General features: G+C 45.6%; 2 long non-coding RNA genes across 3 annotated transcripts in view; one reads left to right on the top strand and one right to left on the bottom strand.

The window, feature by feature from the left end:
• Nucleotides 1-21,268, bottom strand: part of LOC142823262 (uncharacterized) — a 121,253-nt gene that overhangs the window by 26,672 nt on the left and 73,313 nt on the right. The gene's annotated exons all lie outside the window — the stretch shown is intronic.
• LOC142827009 (uncharacterized) lies at nt 3,872-17,939 on the top strand. Of its 2 annotated transcripts, none has more exons than XR_012901338.1 (3): nt 3,872-4,017; nt 10,398-10,483; nt 15,283-17,939. It is a non-coding gene; the product is annotated as an uncharacterized LOC142827009 (long non-coding RNA). The 2 variants fall into 2 exon arrangements; XR_012901339.1 differs by having other exon boundaries at nt 14,758-17,939.

Genomic DNA, 21,268 nt, shown 5'->3' with positions numbered 1-21,268 from the left:
TAGAATCCTTCTGCTAAATTACATTGTACTGAGGCAGCCTTCCTTTTCATAAATCCACAGCATTTAATCTGGAAGAAGCCATTCAATTATGTCAGCTGTTTCTCTTGTGCCTAAAACCCTCACCCCCAAAAATTTTTGTATGGCCCCACCATCATCTTTTATGCAGCCCAGTGACAACAGCTTGACCTCTGTGTGTAACCCAGTTTATCAAAATGCTGTCACCCCAGAGTAAGGGAATTATTTAATCACCAATGGCCTAATCACATTTCTGTGGCAGGTGCAATAGGGCTCAGAGAACTAATGAATCACTGGTTGAACCAGCTCAGGAGTCTGGGAGATGAGTTGTGAAACTGATAGGCGGATGAACTCGCAAAAGGGATTATGCCCTAATGTGCTCAACGGACAGAGACCAAGTTGTCTCCGTTCCAGGAAATCATCCCCTTTAATATTGAGAACTGTAACTTAGAACCCCATGGCTCTTCATGGAGATGGCAGATTTCATTGCTGCTCTCTGTAACCGGTCAGGGAGAAAAGAGAGAGGGTTTGGACTTCATCTTACTCCCGTTGAAGACAATGGCTAAACTCTGATTGACTTTAACAGGGGTGTGATCAGACCCTTTGAAGACTCAGGATAAAGTTTGTGAATCCTAATTCCCCTCCCCAAAGTGACAAATTTTCAATCAATGTCAACAGTTGAGGTCTGTGACAGGGTTCCAACTTTTAAACAGGGCTATTCATGTAACTGACGACAGTGGCAGTGCTGTGTAAAATATAATCCTGGGGAAATCTGATTAATTCGGAGAACAAAAAGTGACCTGTGTTGCATTTATTACAATGTTGTATTATTTATTAAGCACTGATGGTGCTTGGCACACTGCTGATGTAGAGGAAGACAAGATCCCAGCTCCTACCTGAGCACTTGAGTGGAGGAAGTCTGACCCACTGGTAAGAGCACCAGCCTAGGACTTGGGAAAGCAGGATTCAGGTTCATGCTCCAACACAGACTTCATTCCTTGACAGGGCCAGCCCACGACATTTTGGCCCCTGAAGCGAGGAGCTCAAATGACGCCCCCATGCCTTCTCCTTTGGGCCAAAACTTTGAAAGGTCTCAATTCTGCCTTCTTCCTGTTCTACTCTCATGGGACTGCAGAGAGAATACATATGCACCAGCAACAGACACAATTTTCTACACAGGTGGCTGCCTCAGTTCGCCTCATAGTAAGGCCAGCCCTGTTCCTTGACCTTGAGCAAACCACTTAGCATCTCTGTGCCTCAGTTCCCGTCTGCAAAATGGGGCTCATTGTTCTGGCCTGTCTCACAGAAGTGTTGGGAACAGAAATGCATTAAAGATGCTATGGTAATGCGAACCATATAAGCACCTTTGGCTGGATTACCAATTAAGTCGAGCAGTTCTTAAGACACAATACACATACCAGCACAGGATTTTTTACTGTTTCTTTCCTTAGCAGGCCTGTTGCCAGCATGAGCAAGCTTGTCCATGGTGAGAGCATGTTGCATGCATGATGCCAACATAACCAGGAATGTGTTATCTTGTGGGTGCCAAATGCTGCTCTGCTACAAGAGTATGGAAATCCTCAGATGCAGCAGGACCTTGGTGGGAGCAAGTTATCAGACTGGCCAGAGGATCTGTTATTACATGGCTCAGCAAACTGAAAACCACCCACACAGGGCCTTCGCTGCTGCCGGAGTCCATGAACTGTCATGAAGTGGCAGCAGAGCAGTGGTGAACCTGCTGCACTCCCTGTCTACACAGCAGGGCAAAAGTCGAATTAAGATATGCAACTTCAGCTACATTAATTGCACAGCCAAAGTCGAAGTACCTTAACTCGGCTTTTGGCGCTGTCCACACTGCGGGAAGTCGAAGGGAGCACACTCTCCCTTCAACTTCCCTTACTCCTCGTAGAAGCAGGACTACTGGCATTGACCGGAGAGCCCCTCTCAGTTCAAATTAGCTGTCAACTAGATCCACTCATTCGAACCCTGGAAGATTGACAGTGGCAGCTTTGATCTTCTCTGTAGTGTAGGGTGCATCTACATGACAACAACACCACCAACAAAAATCAACTTGCAGCAGCAAGTCTCAGAGCCTGCACCAACTGGTTCGGGCTCACAGGGCTAACAACAGCAAAGGTAAATATTGGGTCTGCTTGTAATCAGGAGCTCAGAGCCTGGGCTCCAGTATGCACCCAAACATTCACACTGCTGCTTTTAGCTCCTCAGCACAAACCTAGGATAGTTGAGAGGTGGCTCCTAAGTGGGAGAAAATTCCAGGTTGACTCAAATGAGAGTCATAAGATCATAAGAACGGCCATACTGGATCAGACCAAATGTCCATCTAGCCCAGTATCCTGTCTGCCAACAGTGGCCAATGCCAGATGCCCCAGAGGGAGGGAACACAACAGGTAATCCTCATGTGATCCCTCTTCTGTCAACCATTTCCAGGCAAACAGGCTAGTGACACCACTCCTACCCATCCTGGCTAATAGCCATTGATGGACCTAACCTCATGAATCTATCTAGCTCTTTTTTAGATAGATTAAGTCTCCTATCCTAGTCTTCACAACATCCTGTGGCAAGGAGTTCCACAGGTTGGCTATGTGTTGAGTGAAGAAAAACTTCCTTTTGTTTGTTTTAAACCTGCTGCCTAGTAATTTCATTTGGTAACCTCTAGTTCTTATATTGTGGAAATAAGTAAATAACTTTTCTTTATTCACTTTTTTCACAACACTCATGATTTTTTAGACCTTTATCATATCCCCCCTTAGTTTCCTCTTTTCTAAGATGAAAAGTCCCAATCTTTTTAATCTCTCTTCATATGAAACCCACTACAAACCCCTAATAATTTTTGTTGCCCTTTTCAGAACCTTTTCCAATGCCAATAGATCTTTTTTGAGATGAGGTGACCACATCTGTGTGCAGTATTCAAGATGTGGGTGTACCATGGTTTTATATAGAGGCAATAAGATGTTCTCTGTCTTATTCTCTATCCCTTTTTTTAATTATTCCTAACATTTTATTTGCTTTTTTTGACTGCCGCTGCACACTGAGTGGATGTTTTCAGAGACTCCAAGTTTCCACAATGACTCCAAGTCACATGACTGATGGTTATTGTAAGTCATGTTCCTGCCATGACTTTTACAAATGAGCTATAAATGACATAGCTAAGGATCCCATTCTGCCATTCATATCAATTCTGAATAATACCTTACTTTGTAAGTCACCTTATTGACTTCAGCTGGACAATTCTTGGAGCAATTTCTCTTCAGGCCCGTAGATTGCAATGAGCTAAGTACTTTTGACCAAATAAAGGGCAGAAATTGATTTAGTCCAGACCCAGATTACAAAAGGGACCTTTCCCACAGAATTTTTGTAGGTGTGTTGTAATGTTGCATTGTTACAATATTTTGGTGGTTTGTTGTGACTTCTCAGTATGATGGTTGATCTGGTCCTTGTGCTTGCTTAATCTGTCCCTTCTCAATTTTTGCACAGTTCTTTCTGTCTGGGACTGGAAATGGCAGCACTGAAATGTAAAAACAGCTGTATTTGCATAGTTGCCAGCTTGACTTATAATTAAATACAGGCTATCACACAAGAGATTCTATTTTCTTGAGATTTCCAGCCCACTTCTGAAGACCACAGATCTTGAAATAAGGACCTGAACTTGCAGATTTTCACAGGGAAGGCACCTGCAACAGACTGCCTGCTGCTCAATTGACTGAAAAGGAAGGCACGTGATCAATTGGCAGCTGCTGATGGATTGGAAGGGCAGGTACTTGGGTACCTAGGTAATATAAGGCTGGGAAGAGGGAACTAGAAAGGAAGGAGGTTGGATGCTTCTTATGGGCAATAGTGCAGCAGGAGAGATTTGTAGGAGATACAGGGGAGCTCCTGCTAGGATGGTGGAGGGAAGCAGTTAGGGGAAACCCTTTGGAGACACAGAGAGAATAAGACAAGAAGAGGGGATGGGTAATCCAGAAGGCTCTGAAGGGGAAAAAAGTAAGTAGAAACCCAGATGGGCTGAGATTCTGTGTTACTGGGGGAGACTGAAGTTGGACCTCAGAGAAGCGGGGCTGTGAAAGGCAATTAGATACCTTTCAGAAAAGGGGGCTGGGCACAGCAAACCCACATGAGGCCCAGAAGGGAGTGCTGCAGAATGTGGTGCGCACATTTACCCAGACACTTGAGCAATGGTCCAGTTTGTGTTTCACTGCTCGACTTAATCACCCTCACAAGAGATTCTTCTCCTAGTGTAAGCCTGTTGGGGCAGACATTTTAGAGGGATCTATAGCACAGCTCTTGTGGCTTGGAACTTCCATAGCCACTGCAGTTACTCAGTAAATGCCACCTCTATTTCAGGACAATCCCATCCAGGTACTGAATGGGATAAAAGTGTAACTGGGGCTTTGTATTCCTCTCTCCAGCCTACAGACGGTTAAACTCATGTGTGCGGGGGGTATGTCCACGCTGCAGTAAAATACCCATGGTGGCCTGGGCTCACTGGGTTTAGGGTGTGGGGCTACACAATTGCAGTGTAGGCATTGAGTTCAGGTCTCTATGAGGTTCCAGGCTGTGAGAAGGCCACGCCTGAACATGTATACTTCAATTATATAGCCCCTTGTAGGCTTGAGTCAGCTGACATCATCCAACGGCAGGTGTAGACATACACAGAGCAATGTAGCCTAAGTTGACGGTGATGTTCAACTGTGGAGTTTTCAGTGTCCAAATGACACCCCGCTCTAAAAGCATTACTGGTGCAGTAGAGTGATCTACAGTGTCTAGACTTCATTGACTGAGATTCACCTGGATAACACAGGCTGCAAGAACATAAGAATGGCCCAACTGAGTCAGACCTAAGGTCCGTCTAGCCCAGTATCCTGTCGGCCAACAGTGGCCAGTACCAGATGCCCCAGAGGGAATGAATAGCACAAGGAATCCTTTAGTGATCCATCCTGCGTCACCCATTCCCAGGTAATGCATGTGCCCTCTGAGTAGAGAAAAGGTAACTTTGTCTGTCTTGACTAGAGAGTATGCTCAGGATTTCAGACTCTGGGGGTCTTGCTGGAGCCCAAACTAATCTTGGTTGTACGATCAAGAAAATTGTGACTTTTTTTTTTGGCTGAGACTTTGACCTTTCTGTGTGTGTCTTAGATGACCCATGCCTTTATCATCTTGAGTTTGTGTTACTACAATATGCTCTACCAGCCAGATTCCTTGGGAGAACTTATCACCAACAAAAACATGATGCTGTGTGATTCATGACCCACCCCTGGCTTTTAGTTTGTTTTTAGGTGCAATTCAAGTTGTCAGTTTTAATCAATAAAATTATAAATGGCTTGGACCTTGGTTATTTGAGAGCCTGCCTCACTTTCCTTGAAGGACAAGCCAGCAATCTAGATCAGCAGAAGTAAAAGCGTCTGGTTTAAAGGAGGATGTTTTCAGGCATTATCTCTAACAAAGCCCAAGTCTATTGACCTTCTGGCAATAGTACAAGTTCTGTGTAATATCTCAGGGTTACAAGTTGGGGGTGGGCTGAGAAGCGCATAAATGAGTTACATGAGAGTGTCAAATGTTATTTCTCAGGCTCTGAAGAGGAGATTTCATAGGCATATTGCACATCAAGGACTTGTATTGTAAGCTTTGTATCTAGTTTTATGTTGTACAAACATTTGGAGTCTAGATGGAGTGCATTTTATAAATTGGAAAGAGAACCTTCTAGATGCTCCTTTTAAAATATGAAATGTCAGATTTTTGCAGTTTATAGTGCACAGTGGAGATTACATATAGGCCCAATATTTTGTGGCTGCAGAATTTGCTACAGAATCAACCTCTAGCAGAACTATGCTCCAGCTCTGATGTTCTAACATTTAGTATCATATCCAGAACCTTGAAAATATGAACAGTGTGAACAAATGCACTGTTCTACTGAGCCTGCAGACACAAAAATGATAACTCTGAGAGAGATGTGAACTGCCCATTAATATCAATGAGTTGTTGAAACCTAAAGATGGATGTTTTAAATATCAGCACGATTAACTGTCTCACTAATCATTCTCAGCAGTTATCATCTGTCTTACCCCACAGTCCCAAACTGCTTCTCACACTTCTCCAAAGTGACAAATGCCCCTCTACCACAGGCAACTAAAATCTCTGCCTTTCCCTAACAGTAACTTTTATGATGCACACATTCAGTGCAGAAATTGTAACATATTGACAATTGATAATGTGGAGTTAGCATAAATTTAATATAAAAACAACACTGGATCTCCTGTTTTCATTATTCATGGGTTCACATCTTATTCAGATCCATCATTTTTTAATTTCAATTAGGCTACTGAGGATTTTCCAGTCTATCAACCAGAGTGCGGCACAATCTAGAGAATCTGCTATGGAACTTTGTCCCAGCTTGAGACCTGCCATCACAAAGCTAGAGGGCCAAATTCTACTCTGTTCTAAAATCCAGTCATTCTATTCCAGATTTACATGAGTGTAACAGACAACTGAATTTGGCAAGTGTCTCATTGTTCTTTTATCAACTCTGCGACTTCATCCTCTGAATTGGAACTTGGCGTGGAGAAGTATGGAGTTGCTGTTGTCTGCAAAGCTAAAAAGTACACTGTAGTGATGGTGGTTGTTTTATTGAAGTGTCTTGTTGTTGGAAATCATACACAAATCAGAAGAGAACATTAGCTGTACGGGCATGGTTTCAGAAAGAATAGAGTCCCTAGATAATAATTGTCCAGTATTTGAACTGCCCTCTCTTGCAAAGTTTATTCAGAATGAATTTTCACTGCTGCTAGGGATTGTTGTTCTTATTAACAAGCCCTGCAGGGTTTGGATACTGAGGCGCTAGAATGATTGACATTGTTAAAGGCAAACATGGGCATTTAATTGAGAAGTAGCCTGTTGCTACAAATGCTGTCCCAGCTTTTGACATGGGTAGTGATAATTGGTGCATGATATCAGTTCAAAGGAGAGGTCACATGACCATCCCAGTGAAAAAAGGAATCCAAATGTACATGAATCAGAAATATGCTTACTATACCTGATGTGGGGATGGTGAACAGAGGGTATGTCTATACTGCAGTTAGATACCCAAAGCTGGCCCATGCCAGCTGACTGGGACTTGGGCTTTGAAGCTGTTTAATTGCAGTATAGACCCTAGGATTCTGTGGAGTGGGTGGGGGGAGGGAAAGGGGAGGTCCCAGAGTTCAGACTCCAGCCTGAACTCAGATGTCTACCCTGCAAGTAAACAGCCCTATGAGCCCAACTCAGCTAGCACAGGCCAGCTGTGGGTTTTTAATTGCAGTGTAGACATGCCCTAAAAGGCCAGGAAAGTTATATGTTAAGTATCTCAAAGATATTCCCATTGCCTTTGAAAAGCACTTTTAAAATTCCCTGTAGAGCAAATGATAAATAGGCTCTCTGAAAATACCTTATATACTTTTATCTGTAGCTCTCAAATTTCCATGTACTATATTCATCTCTTCCTGTGAGGCACTACTCCTATTTTACAGGCTTTGCTCAGGCTCACACAGCAAATCTATGCTGGAGTAGGGAATAAAACAGGACCCCCTGGGTGTGTCTAGACTACAGAGTTTTGACACACTACAGGGTGTGTCTAGACTACAGAGTCCAAAAGTGGACTTTTGTCGACAAAACTATACCTGCGTCCACACTACCGCTGAGTTCTGTCGACATAACGTCGACAGAACTCAGCAGTTTTGTCGACGCTGGTAAACCTCATTTTACGAGGCATAACACCTTCTGTCGACAGAGTTTCTGTCGACAGAAGGTGTTATTGCATGTAAACTGTCCTTTGCGTCTACACTACCATGTCGACAAAGCAGCTTGCTTTGTCAACAGAACTGAATGTAGTGTAGACGCTCTTTGTCGACAGAAGTTTTGTCGACAGTATCTGTCGACAAAACTTCTGTCGACAAAAGCCTGTAGTCTAGACGTACCCCCTATGTACTAGGATAACACCCTAAGCACCAGAAAGTGCAGCCCATTGCTTATGTTTTTTAACCAGTCAGCTAACTTACTAAGAATGAAAGACTATTAAAAATTGAACATATTTTTATGAGTCATTTCTGCTTGTATGTGTACCTGCTTCATCCTGAAAAATAGGGCTCTTGTTTCTTTTTCCTGTTTAATAAACCTTTAGATAGATTGTTGCAGGACTGGCAACAATCATGCTTTTTGTTGGCTATCTGAAGACCTTAATACAATTGGCCTGGAGCTCTGTGTACGAACGTGTCTAAAAAAATCATCTATCACAGAGGTTGGTGAATTCTAATTATAGAACACTAGACGATTTATGTGGCATTGCTTAGGTCCTTAACTCAAATAAGTTTTATTTTTCTTAATTTAAACCTTTGCTCTGGGGTGGGGCAGGGGATGAAGGTTCAGTATGCACGCTTCCCTGGGGAGAGAGGACAATCCAGGCCCCCTCTCACAACAGCAGCTTGAGGCCAAGTGAGAAGCATGAGTCCAGGGGCTACTGCCGCTCCAACGGAAACAGTTGGGGGGAGAGGTGCACCTCCCCGGCTGTGAGACAAACAGGCACACACAGACAAACAGAAGCACAAACAGCAAACTCTCTGAAATATACATGTAGTAGATAGTTGTCCCTTTCTCCACTGCTGCCCCCAGCTGGCCAAATGGGGTTATTGCTGTCCCGGTCCCCATTTCTGACCCCTTGCTGCCCTGTGTGGTCATTCTGCAGTATAACTCTCTCCTGCCAGACCACCTCCCTTTCCATTTTATGAGAAACAATCAAATTCCAGGCACATCCCATTATTCTGGTACAGCCAAACACTCACCTTGCTTTAAGTTATGATAAGAGGAAGTTGCATACCAAATTTGGTGGTCCTAACTCTTGCCATTTAGAAGTTTTTGAACAAACAGACTCATAGACAGATGGACAGACAGACAGATGCACATTTCTAAAATATATAAGATAACACCTTTGGGGTTGGTGCCCTGTTGCTTGACCATCTGCCCTGGCACTTAGTCGTGAGCCACACCACACCGAGTGATATGTCATATGAGCCATTCTAAATATATGAATGAGTCAAAAGAAATCTGAAAGCAATTCCTTCCTTTTCCTCCCTTTCTTGTAAACAGCTCATTTATACTTAGCAAGGAAGGAATTAATATACACATGGTGAATAGGGTAATTGTGTGTGGTTGTGACCATGAGGATATGCAAACCAGGCAGGTCACATAGTTCTCGGTGTAGTGACGAGGCATTAAAAGATTATTAGGATTCTGGAGAATGACAAAATCAGCAATGGATCCTAAACTGTCTGAATTTGGGAGGCCAGCAGAGTTGTGTGTCTGGATTTCTCTTGTCCCCAGGGCATATAATATTCTGTAAAAAAGAAAGCACTTCTCTCATTCTTTGCAGATTAATAATTCCACCACTGCCTTTCTTAGAGTTTGGACTGCGAGGCCAAATATATGTGTAATGTCACATATACAAAAGCTTTAACAGCTTTTGGACAGCTGCCACAGAACAACCCTCGTTTCCAGGAGGAAGACACTTAGACTCAGGTCCTCAAAGGTACATTGGTGTCTAACTCACATTCAGTATTCATGCTCCAGATCCTGAAATTAAAGTGCCCTGGGAGCACGTAGGTAGGACGGTTGTTAGAATTAGTCTGACTTGTAATCATGGCAAGAATACACAGAAAAAGCATTGGCTAAATAGAGGGTCCGCTATATGTATTGGTGAATAATTAACTAATATTTGTAAAAGGGCTTTGAGGATTAAAAGTGCATCATTAAGTGCATCCGGTCATTATTACCAGAAGGGCTCAGCAGCTACATCTGCCTACAGAGGGACAGTTATATCCGCAGTAGCTGTTTTATTTAGTAAATGGGAAGAGTAAGCCTGGAGTGTTTCTTCTGGATTATAGCCCAGTACTGGGAGTCAGAACTATAGCAATCCACTCCAGACTTTATCACTGGCTTCCATCGTTGTGCTGCTGAGTCAGCTTGCTTTTCTGTGTCTCAGTTTAAATAATAGTTATCTTCCGTACCTCAGAGGTGTGAGAACTGAATACGGTTGCCAACTCTCCTGGTTTTGCCACAAGTCTCCTGGAAGCTACTGAAGCACATCTGGGAGATTTTAGATTTTCTAATAGTTTTGTGGCACAATGGGGCTAAGATAGGCTCCCTGTCTTGGCCCCACACTGCTCCTGGAAGTGGCTGGTGCATCCCTTTGACTCCTGGGGGAGCACCAAAGCACTCTACATACTGCCCCTTCTTGCAACTCCCATTGGCTGCAGATCCCTGCCAATGGGAACTGTGGAGTTAGTACTTGGAGTGGGGGCAGCATTTGGAAATTCCCTGATTTTCTCCTCCCCAACCAGGGGCTGCAAGGGCATGCTGGCTGCTACTGGGAGCAGAAAGGAGTCCGCCTTAGCCCCGCTGCACCACTTACTGAAGACTGTCCAAGGTAAGTGTCACCCAGCCAGAGCCCTTGCCCTGCCCTATACCCCAACCCTCTACCCCAGCTGAGAGCCCCCTGCTGCACCCAAATTCCGTCCCAGAGTGCACACCTCCTTCTGCACCCCAATCCTCTGACCCAGGCTCAGTCCCATGCCCCCTTGAACATTCCAAACCCTTCTGTCCTAGCCCAGAGCCTGAACTCAATCACCTGTCCCAGCCCAGCAAAAGTGAGTGAGGGTGTGTGTGGGCGGGGCTAGTGACAGAGGGAAGGGAGATGGAATAAGTGGGATGGGGCCTTAAGGCAGTGATTGGGGCAAGGGTGTTTTGGTTTGTGGGATTAGACAGTTGACAATCTTCTAACAGTTTCATTAGTGTTTGTAAATCCCTTGAAGATCCTGAGATGAAAATATATATCTAAAGGCAAAGTATCTTTATTTGGAGACTCCTTTGTAAGGAAGATAGTGATCAAATAATGTCACACAACCATATGAGCTGCAATACAAGAGAATTCTTTATTTACAACTTGAAGAATGAATAAAATGGCCAAATGTAAACCAGGCAGTAAATCCAACAAAATTCAAAACAATGACTAAAACCCTAAAAACAGTCACAGCAATTCAGCTGGAACACACAGAAAAAGCAGCTACAAGGTTTTGGTAAATGTGTAGGATTTTTCCCTCCCTCTACATCTCTTTCCCCTCTAATTGGAGAGGCTTTTTCTTAAAGTTTCTCCACATGGCTGGCTGACCTTTCACACTTGTAGTCATATGATTTGAGTAACCTGACTATATTTGTTCTAAAGAAAGCCAACAAACAGAGCAAGATTTTTTTTTTCCCCTCCATAATTGGAACATTCATAAACCTGTAGGACAATACTATAACCTCCCTGGCCAGTTAGTAATGGATTTAAAAGTAGCATCCTTCTACAAAAAGCTTCAAACCCACTTTACAAAGTGAAACAGCAGAACTGCAAATCACTTGCAAATTCAATACAATCAAATTGGGACTGAATAAGGATTTAAATTGGTTATCTCACTACCAAAGCAATTTCCTTTCTCTTGGTATTCATACCTCCTCATCAGCTACTGTAAGTGAGCCACACCCACCCTGACTTAATTGGCCTCATCACTGGTCCTATGCTTGATAAGTAACTTCCTCCTTCTCTTCTATATATAAACACCCCACCTCTGTAATTTCCATTCCAATTCATCTGATAAAGTGGGTTTTACCCACAAAAGCTTATGTCCTAATAAATCTATTACAGGCAGTCCCCGACTTACGCGGATCCGACTTATGTCGGATCCGCACTTACGAACGGGGCTTTCTCGCCCCGGAGGTCGAGGTAGCGGATTGCTACCTGCGAGCTCCGGGGCGAGAAAGCCCCGTTCGTAAGCTGCTCCAGTGCCCCTGGTCTGCTGGAGACCGTCTCCAGCAGACCAGGGGCGCTGGGCGGGTTCCCGCGCTTCTGAGGCTTTGCCAGAGCAAAGCCTCAGAAGCGCGGGGAACCGCCGCTGCTGCCGCTTGAGACCCGGTGCCTGTGGTCTGCTGGGGACGGTCCCCAGCAGACCACAGGCACCGGGACTGAAGCCGCAGCCGCGGGGGAGGGGGGGTGTCCCGCACCTCTGAGACTTTGCCAGAGCAAAGCCTCAGAGGCGCGGCACCCCGCTGCCGCTGCTGCTCTGCTCCCCGTGTCCCTGGTCTTCTGGGGGGGGGGGGGGGGCGCGGATAGTGTGCCCCCCCCCCCAGCAGACCAGGCTTTTGTTTTGGACCCTGGAGCAGAGCAGCTGGGGCGCTGCGGATTGGTCCTGCAGCACCCGCTCTGGGCACTACTGGACCAACCCGGCAGCACCCCAGCTGCTCTGCCCCAGGTCCTGATTCAGCCGCTGCTGGTCAGTTTCAGCAGTGGCTGAATCAGGACGCCTGGGGCAGAGCAGCTGGGGTGCTGCTGGGTTGGTCCAGTAGCGCCGAGGGGTGCTACTGGAGCAACCCAGCAGCACCCCAGCTGCTCTGCCCCAGGCGTCCCCAAGTCAGCCGCTGCTGAAACTGACCAGCGCTGACTACAGGAAGCCCGAGGCAGAGTTGCTCTGCCCCAGGCTTCCTGGAATCAGCGCTCATCAGTTTCAGCAGCAGCAGACTTGGGGAAGCTTGGGGTTCTTAAGTTGAATCTGTATGCAAGTCAGAACTGGCGGTCAGTTTCAGCAGCGGCTGAATCTGGACGCCAGTTCCGACTTACATACAGATTCAACTTAAGAACAAACCTACAGTCCCTATCTTGTACGTAACCCGGGGACTGCCTGTAGTCTCTTAAGGGTACGCCTTCACAGCAGCATTATTTCAGAATAACTGACATTATTCTGAAATAACAAAGTGTTTCTACACAGCAAGCCATTATTTTGAAATAATGTCAAGCTGGAGGACTTCTTACTCCAACTCCTGTAACCCTAACTTCACAAGGAGTAAGGGAAGTTGAAGGAAGGTTAGATTTACCCAAAGTAGAAAAAGGCAAAAATCTGTGGAGAATTGTGATGTACCTAAAACTTCAGATTGGCCTAAGATCCAGAGTTTTGATCTGGATTCCAATTTCCTCAAAGTTTGAGAATTTGGAACTGGGATTTTGGTGTCAGCCCATCTCTAGTGAAAACATGTTCAATTTTTCATATCTACACCATACTTCAATCTAACGCAATGAACATTGATAATTTTTAGAACTTATGAAATATAACTAAAATGAGACCAAAATCTATAATAGAATTCTAATTATTGGCTGATGACTTGGTTACTCTGTACAGAAAGACTTATACTTCTGTACTAACGAAACGAAAAACTTGGCGGTAGTAGCTGTAAGTCATCTAGAAGAGGAGTTTTGAGTTGGTTGCATTTATTACTGAAAGGGAATTGCATGTGGGTTGGTGGGAAGAAACTGTTAATCTTTACATGGTCAAAAAGTGAATCATCTGTTACAGTCCAATGCTCTTTCATGCTAATGGGGATGCAGAGTGGGTGGCCGCCGAACCGAACATGAAAGAATTTTTCAGGACAAATTGCCGCAAAAGTAGTGAGGTGAAAAGAAGCTAGAGGGGTCTGGAAATCTAACTGAATTAGAGGGGCAATAGTAGAAAACTTGTTTTGATTACATTTGTAAGAAAATAATAGAGGGTGGGAATGAGACCACCCACATAGTCAACTCAGAATAAATCTACTACATGAATATTAATTTTTATTATTTTAATAAATGTAAGTGGACTTGAACCAAACTCTAGATCCAGGCTCCCTCTAGCTATTAGGAAAACTCTCATCAGGATCCAATTTTCATAACTGGCCTCAACTCCTGTGACAGCCAAACCAAATTTCTGGCACTGAACACTTATCAAAATTTGGGAAAATTCAGACCTAGACACTAGATTCTGCTCTGTGGTTTGGGCCCATTTCTAAGCACAAGTAATAAGGAGGGGAGAGTTCAGTGCTGCGAAGACAGAAGAAAACCTTCAGGATCTGACACCTCTACTAGAAATACTAAAATAGGCAGAAGAAGCTTCCTGTGAATGCTTACGGGAGAGCACCACAAAAATGCTAAAACAACCTCTGTCGATAAAACAAAAGACGTCTATAAATGTCTGAACTTAGTATTGAAATAAAGGTGTCATTAAAGACATTAAGTTACAAAGTCTTTGAAGATCTGATATGTCACAATCCTTGCCAGGGTGTCCTTTTTGATTCTGAATCTTTTAGCTTCATGTAATAATCAAATGGACAAAACTGAAGTTTTCCTTCCACCTAGGCTGCCTTTCTTTTTGTCATCTTGTATCTTCCTGCCTCCTTTCATTGCACTTAGTTAAGGATGGACAAATAATCTGTTGCTTCGACTTATTTCTTAGAAATACTAATGGATGTTATCAAAATGTGCTCTTTTCATTACGAGGTATTGTCTTTAATTATTTTACAGTTGGCAATTTGTCTTGTCTTTTCAAGTTTTTCCTCACATTTTTCAGCCCACAGTTAGACAATGTACTTCCAACTCCCATGTTTCCCTCTGTGCCTAGATGTTTGTGTTTGCAGTGTGTTGATTGCACGGGTGCCTAGACACTCCAGCCCTGTTGCTGTAGGCCCTATACAAACATGTAACAGGGAAATGGTCTCTGTCCCAAAGTGGGTACAATCTAAGTAAAATACTAGGGACACTAGATGGTTCCCGTCCTTGCCCTCACAATGTGCTTTGAGTTTCAAGTTCCAAAAATCATTCTCTTCCATTCTCCCAATCTGCTATTTTTAATTTAATTTTAGGGCCCTACTGAGTAAGGGATATTTTTAAAAAGGCCATGATCGTTCAAGTTGATCTGTAAGGGCGGACATCTTGGTGAGGGTGAGTACCTATTGACTTCAGCAAAGTTGTTTATCAGTTGAGGATTTGTCTCATTAATTTAGTACTTAGTTCCCTTTCCCCTCCCAATATAAGAAAATGTTCTGAGTAAGGAAGCTATCACTGAAGAAACTATAAATAAAGAATATTTTATCTTTCTGAAGGAAATGAAGAGTGGAACAAGGTCTCTTGCATAGCCATCATTAAAGTTACACCTTTCTATGAGCCTGATTTTGCTAATAGACACATACATCAGTATATTCATTGACTTTATTAGTAACAGCAAGAATGGGATCTTGTGTGGCTTGCTTAGAAATTCTTCACTTAGGCATACACCATTTGCAACCTTCATCTTTAACGCCACCTTCTACTGCAGCCAAGGAGCTCAAAACCCTTTACAAACAGGAGTTGATGTGGGAGTGATAAATATTATTTTTCCTGTTCTGTAGACACAGAGATGGCACAGACAGGATAGCCCACTACTTGCTGAAGTCTGTGAAAGCACCAGAAACAGAGTCCAGACATCCTGACTCCCAGCCCTATGCTGCAACTACTAGAGAATACAGCTGCTCTGACTGAGAAACTGATTAAAATGTGTCAGAGAAAGGATATGAGAAACTTTAAATGAAAGCATAAAATTGTGAATGTCACAATCTGCAAAATAAAAATTCTCTGCAAAGGAAGATTCTGACAAGATCACATTTTCTCATGCAACTGGAGCTGGAAACGAGGTCAGTGTGAGAAAAAACACTTGGCATAAGCCACTCCTGTGAGATAATTTGAGGGGTTTTGACAAGGACTGTAGCTAAGCCAAAAAAACCTAGGGCTAGATCTCCTACAGAAATCTGAAAACTTAAAGAGACAATGTCAAAGTTGGTAGACCAAACATATGAGCAACCTTAAAGCAATAGAAATAGGATTAGTGTTTTTCTTTATTTTGAAAAAAGGAGGGGGGGAGCTGAAAGCTATGTTGGGGAGAGTGGTGATATAGGTTTCATACTTTTAAAGGAAAGATAATCAAACTTTTGTCTAATTTCAACCCTGCCCCCACACACTGTAGGACTGAAAGCTTAACTTTAATTCAGAAAGTTATTAGATACTGTTTTGCAGAGACTGTGAAAAAAGTGGCAGAGATGAAGAGGGAAAACTCCAATGGAAAAATAAGCAGAAAAATGGGACAGAGGGGAACAGAAATTGATCAAACAAATTGGATGGGTGTCTTCTGAGAAAGTAAAATAATGTTCAAGATGGTTTTCAAAGGTGCCAAGAATCCACAAACCCTTTGAATTCGATGGTGGATGAGAGTATACAGAAGAACATCCTGAATATCTGACCACTTTTATTTAGATGTTTATAGGATTGCCAGATGGTTTCAACAAAAATACCAGACACGCTTGCCATTACATCACAATCTATATTACGTCTTATTTAGAAAATACCAGACATTTATATTTTCTCAATTTGTTTCCTGAACAGAAAGCTCAAATACCTGACAGTCTGGTTCAAAACTGGACACCTGGCAACCGTAGCTGTTTATGGTGCGAGGCAAACCCACAGTCAAACCAGGACTGATCACTCCCCTTCCCTTCCAACAGAGCTACAGGGAGTCCCCACGGAGCCAAGCGGTGGGGACTCCATCTTCAGGCATGTGAGAGTAGATCATGGGTCATGTGACCTTTGGGCCTAAGTACTTCCCCAACCATGCTACAGCTGCAGATCAGCCTGGGCAACAGCACCAACCAGACAAGAACCCTCCTGCTTCCTCACAGTATGTCAGACTCTTGAAAGTCCCTGCTTGCTCTTGATCCTGTTCTTGTTCCTGCCCCAAGCTTGTTCTTGCTCCACCCTGATCTTACTTCAGTTCTGTTACCAACCCACGTTAGCCTGGCTTCTGCTTCCTGCCTTCTCTGTGCCTTTGGACTCTATCTGGCTTCAATCTTTGGCCTATATCTGTACCCCAGATATGAGACTGACTTAGCGTGTCCCTCAACACTGACCATCCAGCTTTAACCCTTGGCTTGTACCTGGATTCTGTTCTGATTCTGGCTTCACTCTAGACTCTGATCTCAGATCTGACCCCAGCCTATCCCTGGATCGCTATTCCAGCACAACTCTTGTCCCAGCTGTGACCCTACATCTGGCTTCAACCTCTGCTTCAGCCAGTAGGGATCACTACTGGAAGGCAGTGCTTGACATAAGGTCTTAATGCCCCAAATATGTACAAGTGTAACTTTACATCATAGAACTTGAAAGGACCTCTAGAGATCATCAAGTCTAGTCCCCTGCACTGATGGCAAGACCAAGCACCATCTAGACCATTCCTAACAGGTGTTTGTCTAACCTGCTCTTAAATATCTCCAATGACGGAGGTTCTACAACCTCTCTAGGTAACTTATTCCAGTGTTCCACCACTCTGACAGTTAGTAAGTTTTTTCCTAATGTCCAACCTAAACCTCCCTTCCTGCAGTTTAAGCCCATTGCTTCTTGTCCTATTATCAGAGGTTAAGGAAAATAATTTTGCTTCCTCGTCCTTGTAACATCCTTTTAGGTACTTCAAAGCTGCTATCATGTCCCCTCTCAGTCTTCTCTTTTCCAGACTGAACCCAATTCTTTCAATCTTCATTCATAGTTCATGTTTTCTAGGTCTTTAATAATTTGTATTGTGCTTCTCTGGACTTTATCCAAGTTGTCTCCATCTTTCCTGAAATGAGGCACCCAGAACGGGGGACACAACTCCATTTGAAGCCTAATCAGCGCAGAGTAGAGCAGAAGAATTACTTTGTGTGTCTTGTTTACAACACTCCTGTTAATGCATTCCAGAATCATGTTTGCTTTTTTTGTAACAGTGTCACACTGACCCAGATTTAGCTTGTGGTCCACTATAACTCCTAGATCCCTTTCTGCTGTAATCCTTCCTAGACAATCGCTTCCCATTCTGTATGCGTGAAATGTATTGTTCTTCCATAAGTGCAGTACTTTGCATTTGTCCTCCTTGAACTTCATCCTATTTACCTCAGACCATTTTTTCCAGTTTGTCCAGATAATTTTGAATTATAGCTCTGTTCTCCAAAGCAACCCCTTCCATCTTGGTCTGCAAATTTTGTAAGCATACTCTCTGCCATTATCTAAATCAGGGTATGTCTACACTACAAAGTTAGTTCGAACTAACGGACGTTAGTTCGAACTAACTTTCCTAGGTGCTACACTAGCGCTCCGTTAGTTCGAACTTAATTCGAACTAACGGAGTGCTTAGTTCGAACTAGGTAAACCTCATTTTACGAGGACTAATGCCTAGTTCGAACTAGCTAGTTCGAACTAAGGGCTGTGTAGCCCTTTAGTTCGAACTAGTGGGAGGCTAGCCCTTTCCAGGTTCCCCCTGGTGGCCTCTCTGGGCACAACCAGGAAAACTCTTCTCCTCTCCCCCAGCCCCGGGCCCTTAAAGGGGTAGACTCTGGCCAGACGGCACTGGAGTCAGCCAGCCCTGCCAGGAGTCTCTGCCCCGAACCAGTGGCCCCACCATGAGCCAGGCGGCCAGTGCGAGTGACACGTCCCCTGCCCAGTCCCCCAGCACCCAGGGGCCAGCCAGGGGCCGTAGACGGCGCGCGGCCTCCTGGACTAGTGCGGAGGTCATGGACCTCATTGAGGTTTGGGGGCAGGCCCCCAACGTCCATGATCTCCGCACTAGGAGGAGGAACGCGGCCGTCTATGGGCGCATAGCAGCCGCCATGGCCACCAGGGGACACAGGCGCACCCAGGAGCAGGTGCGCATTAAAATTAAAAAGCTGCGCCAGGCGTACGCCAGGGCCACAAGAGGCGGCGCCACTGCAGGGGCTGCCACCTGCCCCTACTTCACTGCCCTTCACCAAGTCTTGGGGGGCAGGGCAGTCCGTGCCAGCCCGGGGGACATCGAGCCGGGACCAGAGGGCCCTGACCTGGGCACACCAGAAGGGTCACCACCAGCAGCGTCGTCCAGGGAGACCGTACCAGGTAAGTAGTTTGAATTAAGTAGTTCGGGGGGGAGGTGGGAGGGAGACCAGGGACCGCGCACGTGGGCCATGCCTTCCACGGATCACGCAGACACCTGTGCACGTGCGAGCACGTGCCATGCCATCCTTTGGCAGGTGGCTCCAGCTGCATGACACCCAGGGGCCATTGCCCAATAGGCACATGCTTGTGCAAAGAGACGTGACATGCTCCCGACCCCGGGGCAGGACCCAGCAGGATGATTTCCCTTCACATGTCCCCTCTACACAGAGGCAGGGAACATCTCCCCTTCTCCCCCGCCGCCCCGGCCACACTATACATGGCACAGGGACATGGGTATGGTCTTGGGGCAGCTCCCAGTCCCGGGGAGAGCCAGACATCCTGACCATGGCCTCTGTACAAGCACAGCGGCTGTGACGGTGCAGGACATGGTCACCCTCACGTTGCGGGGTGGGGGAGGGGGCTGGGCATCATCCTCTGCGTCCCCAGGGAGAACTGACCCCTTCTCTTCTTTCTCTACAGCTGCACCAGCTGCTCGTGCAGGGCGCACCACCCCGCCCGGGACATGCTCCCGCACCCGCGGCCTGCTCTGGACTGCCAGCACGGAGCAGGAATACTGGGACCAGCACCTTGGGGCCCTGCAAGCCGTGCACCGCACACTACGGTCGTGGATGCGGGAAGACCTGCAGGTCCGCCATGAGCTGCTGTCTGAGCTCCGAGGGCTGAGCACCAACCTGCAGCTCCTGCTGCAGAGCATGGTACCCCGTGCTGATCCTGCACCAGCTGTCCCCCCAACTGCTGTCCCTCCTCCCACTCCTGCTCCCCCTCCCACCTCTCCCTCCTCAACCCCCACAACCTCTTCCTCAATGTCCACACCCCCCACCTCAACCTCCGCACCCTCCACCCCATCCCCCCGGGGACGCCGAGGCCCCCTCCCTCGCCGTACTGGGAGGCGGTCGGCCCGGCGAGACCCCCACCCCTGATCCTTCAGTTTCCCCACCCCCTCCTTTCCCTTGCTTCCCCCTTTCAGCTCCCTCCTCCCAGTTTTCCCCCTCCCCTCTCCCAACCTCTCTCTTCCCCTCTCCCACCTTCTTTTCCCAGTTTCCCCGAGTTTTGTTAAATAAACAGAGTTTCTATTTTTGAACACACGTGTCCTTTATTTTGTACATCAATAAGAAGGGGGGCTAGGGAAGGGTAAGTGGAAGGAGGTGAGGGAGGAATGGGGTACGAGCCCCCGATGGGGAGGACTGGGCAGGCTCTGCAGGCTTCTGGGGGTGGAAGCTCTCCTGCAGCCCCCCGATTGCCCCCTCTCCCCAGATGGCAGCCTGCGGCAAGTGCAGCCGGTCTGATGGCCGAGTGCTATGATGTGCCCAGTGTGGGTACTTCGGGCACTCCAAGCCAGGACTGGTTTGTAAGCGGGGAACCCCTGAGAACTGTGTGTCCGGGGTGGGGGTCGGGACCCTTTAAGCGCAGCCCTCGGCTAGCCTGAGACAGCATCTCCACGCTCTACGTCCTCCTCTGATGCCCTGCCGGCACTGCTTCCGGCCATCCTTAAGCCCTGTTCAGAGTCCACTCAATGTGGACTTGCTAGTTCGAATTAGCAAAACGCTAATTCGAACTAGTTTTTAGTTCTAGACGCGTTAGTTCGAATTAGCTTAGTTCGAATTAACTAATTCGAACTAAGTTAGTTCGAACTAGCGCTGTAGTGTAGACGTACCCTCATTGATTAAGATATTAAACAGAACTAGCCCCCAAACTTATCCTTGTGGGACCTCACTTGTTATACCCTTCCAGCATGATTGTGAACTATTGATAACTAATAAATGGGTGAGTAGTCCTATTGAAGTTTCTGGGACTTCTGCCACCTGTAAAGTTAGCCATTAGGATAAATGGTGTTGGCAGGATAATGACTTAGGTGCTTAAATGCAGATGCCTTTAAACTAGTTTAACCGTGACTTAAATTAGCTTGCCTTAACTTGATTATTTACTGACATAAGCTAAACTACTATAAACAAGAGTTAAACCAGTCTAAGGATGCATCTGCACTGCACTGTTATTTTGTGATAACTAGCATTATTTTGAAATAACAATGCGAGTGCCTACACAGTCATTCCATTATTTTGAAATAATGGATGGCTTATTCTGAAATCTACAAGGAATAATGCCTATTCTGAAATAGCTATTTCGAAATAAGGCATGTGTAGATGCTCCACTATTTCGAAATAGCCCCTCACCATGGCCATTCTAAGTTACTCCTCCCCAGTGCCTCCTGGGGCTCTAAATCAAGATAGCATGGCTACATTAGGGAAGCCCGCCTCCGACTAATTTTGCAGCTTCCCTGCAGTAAGACAGCTACTGTGGGCACTCTGGTGGATGGTCAGCAATGAGCTTGGTGGTGTAACAGGGATTGTGCCACCTTGTACAGTGTCTAACTCATTTTGGGTTCTACTG

Source organism: Pelodiscus sinensis, chromosome 1, assembly GCF_049634645.1.
Source record: "Pelodiscus sinensis isolate JC-2024 chromosome 1, ASM4963464v1, whole genome shotgun sequence".
NCBI classification, from domain to species: domain Eukaryota; kingdom Metazoa; phylum Chordata; order Testudines; family Trionychidae; genus Pelodiscus; species Pelodiscus sinensis.
This window is presented reverse-complemented; position numbering and strand designations above follow the sequence as displayed.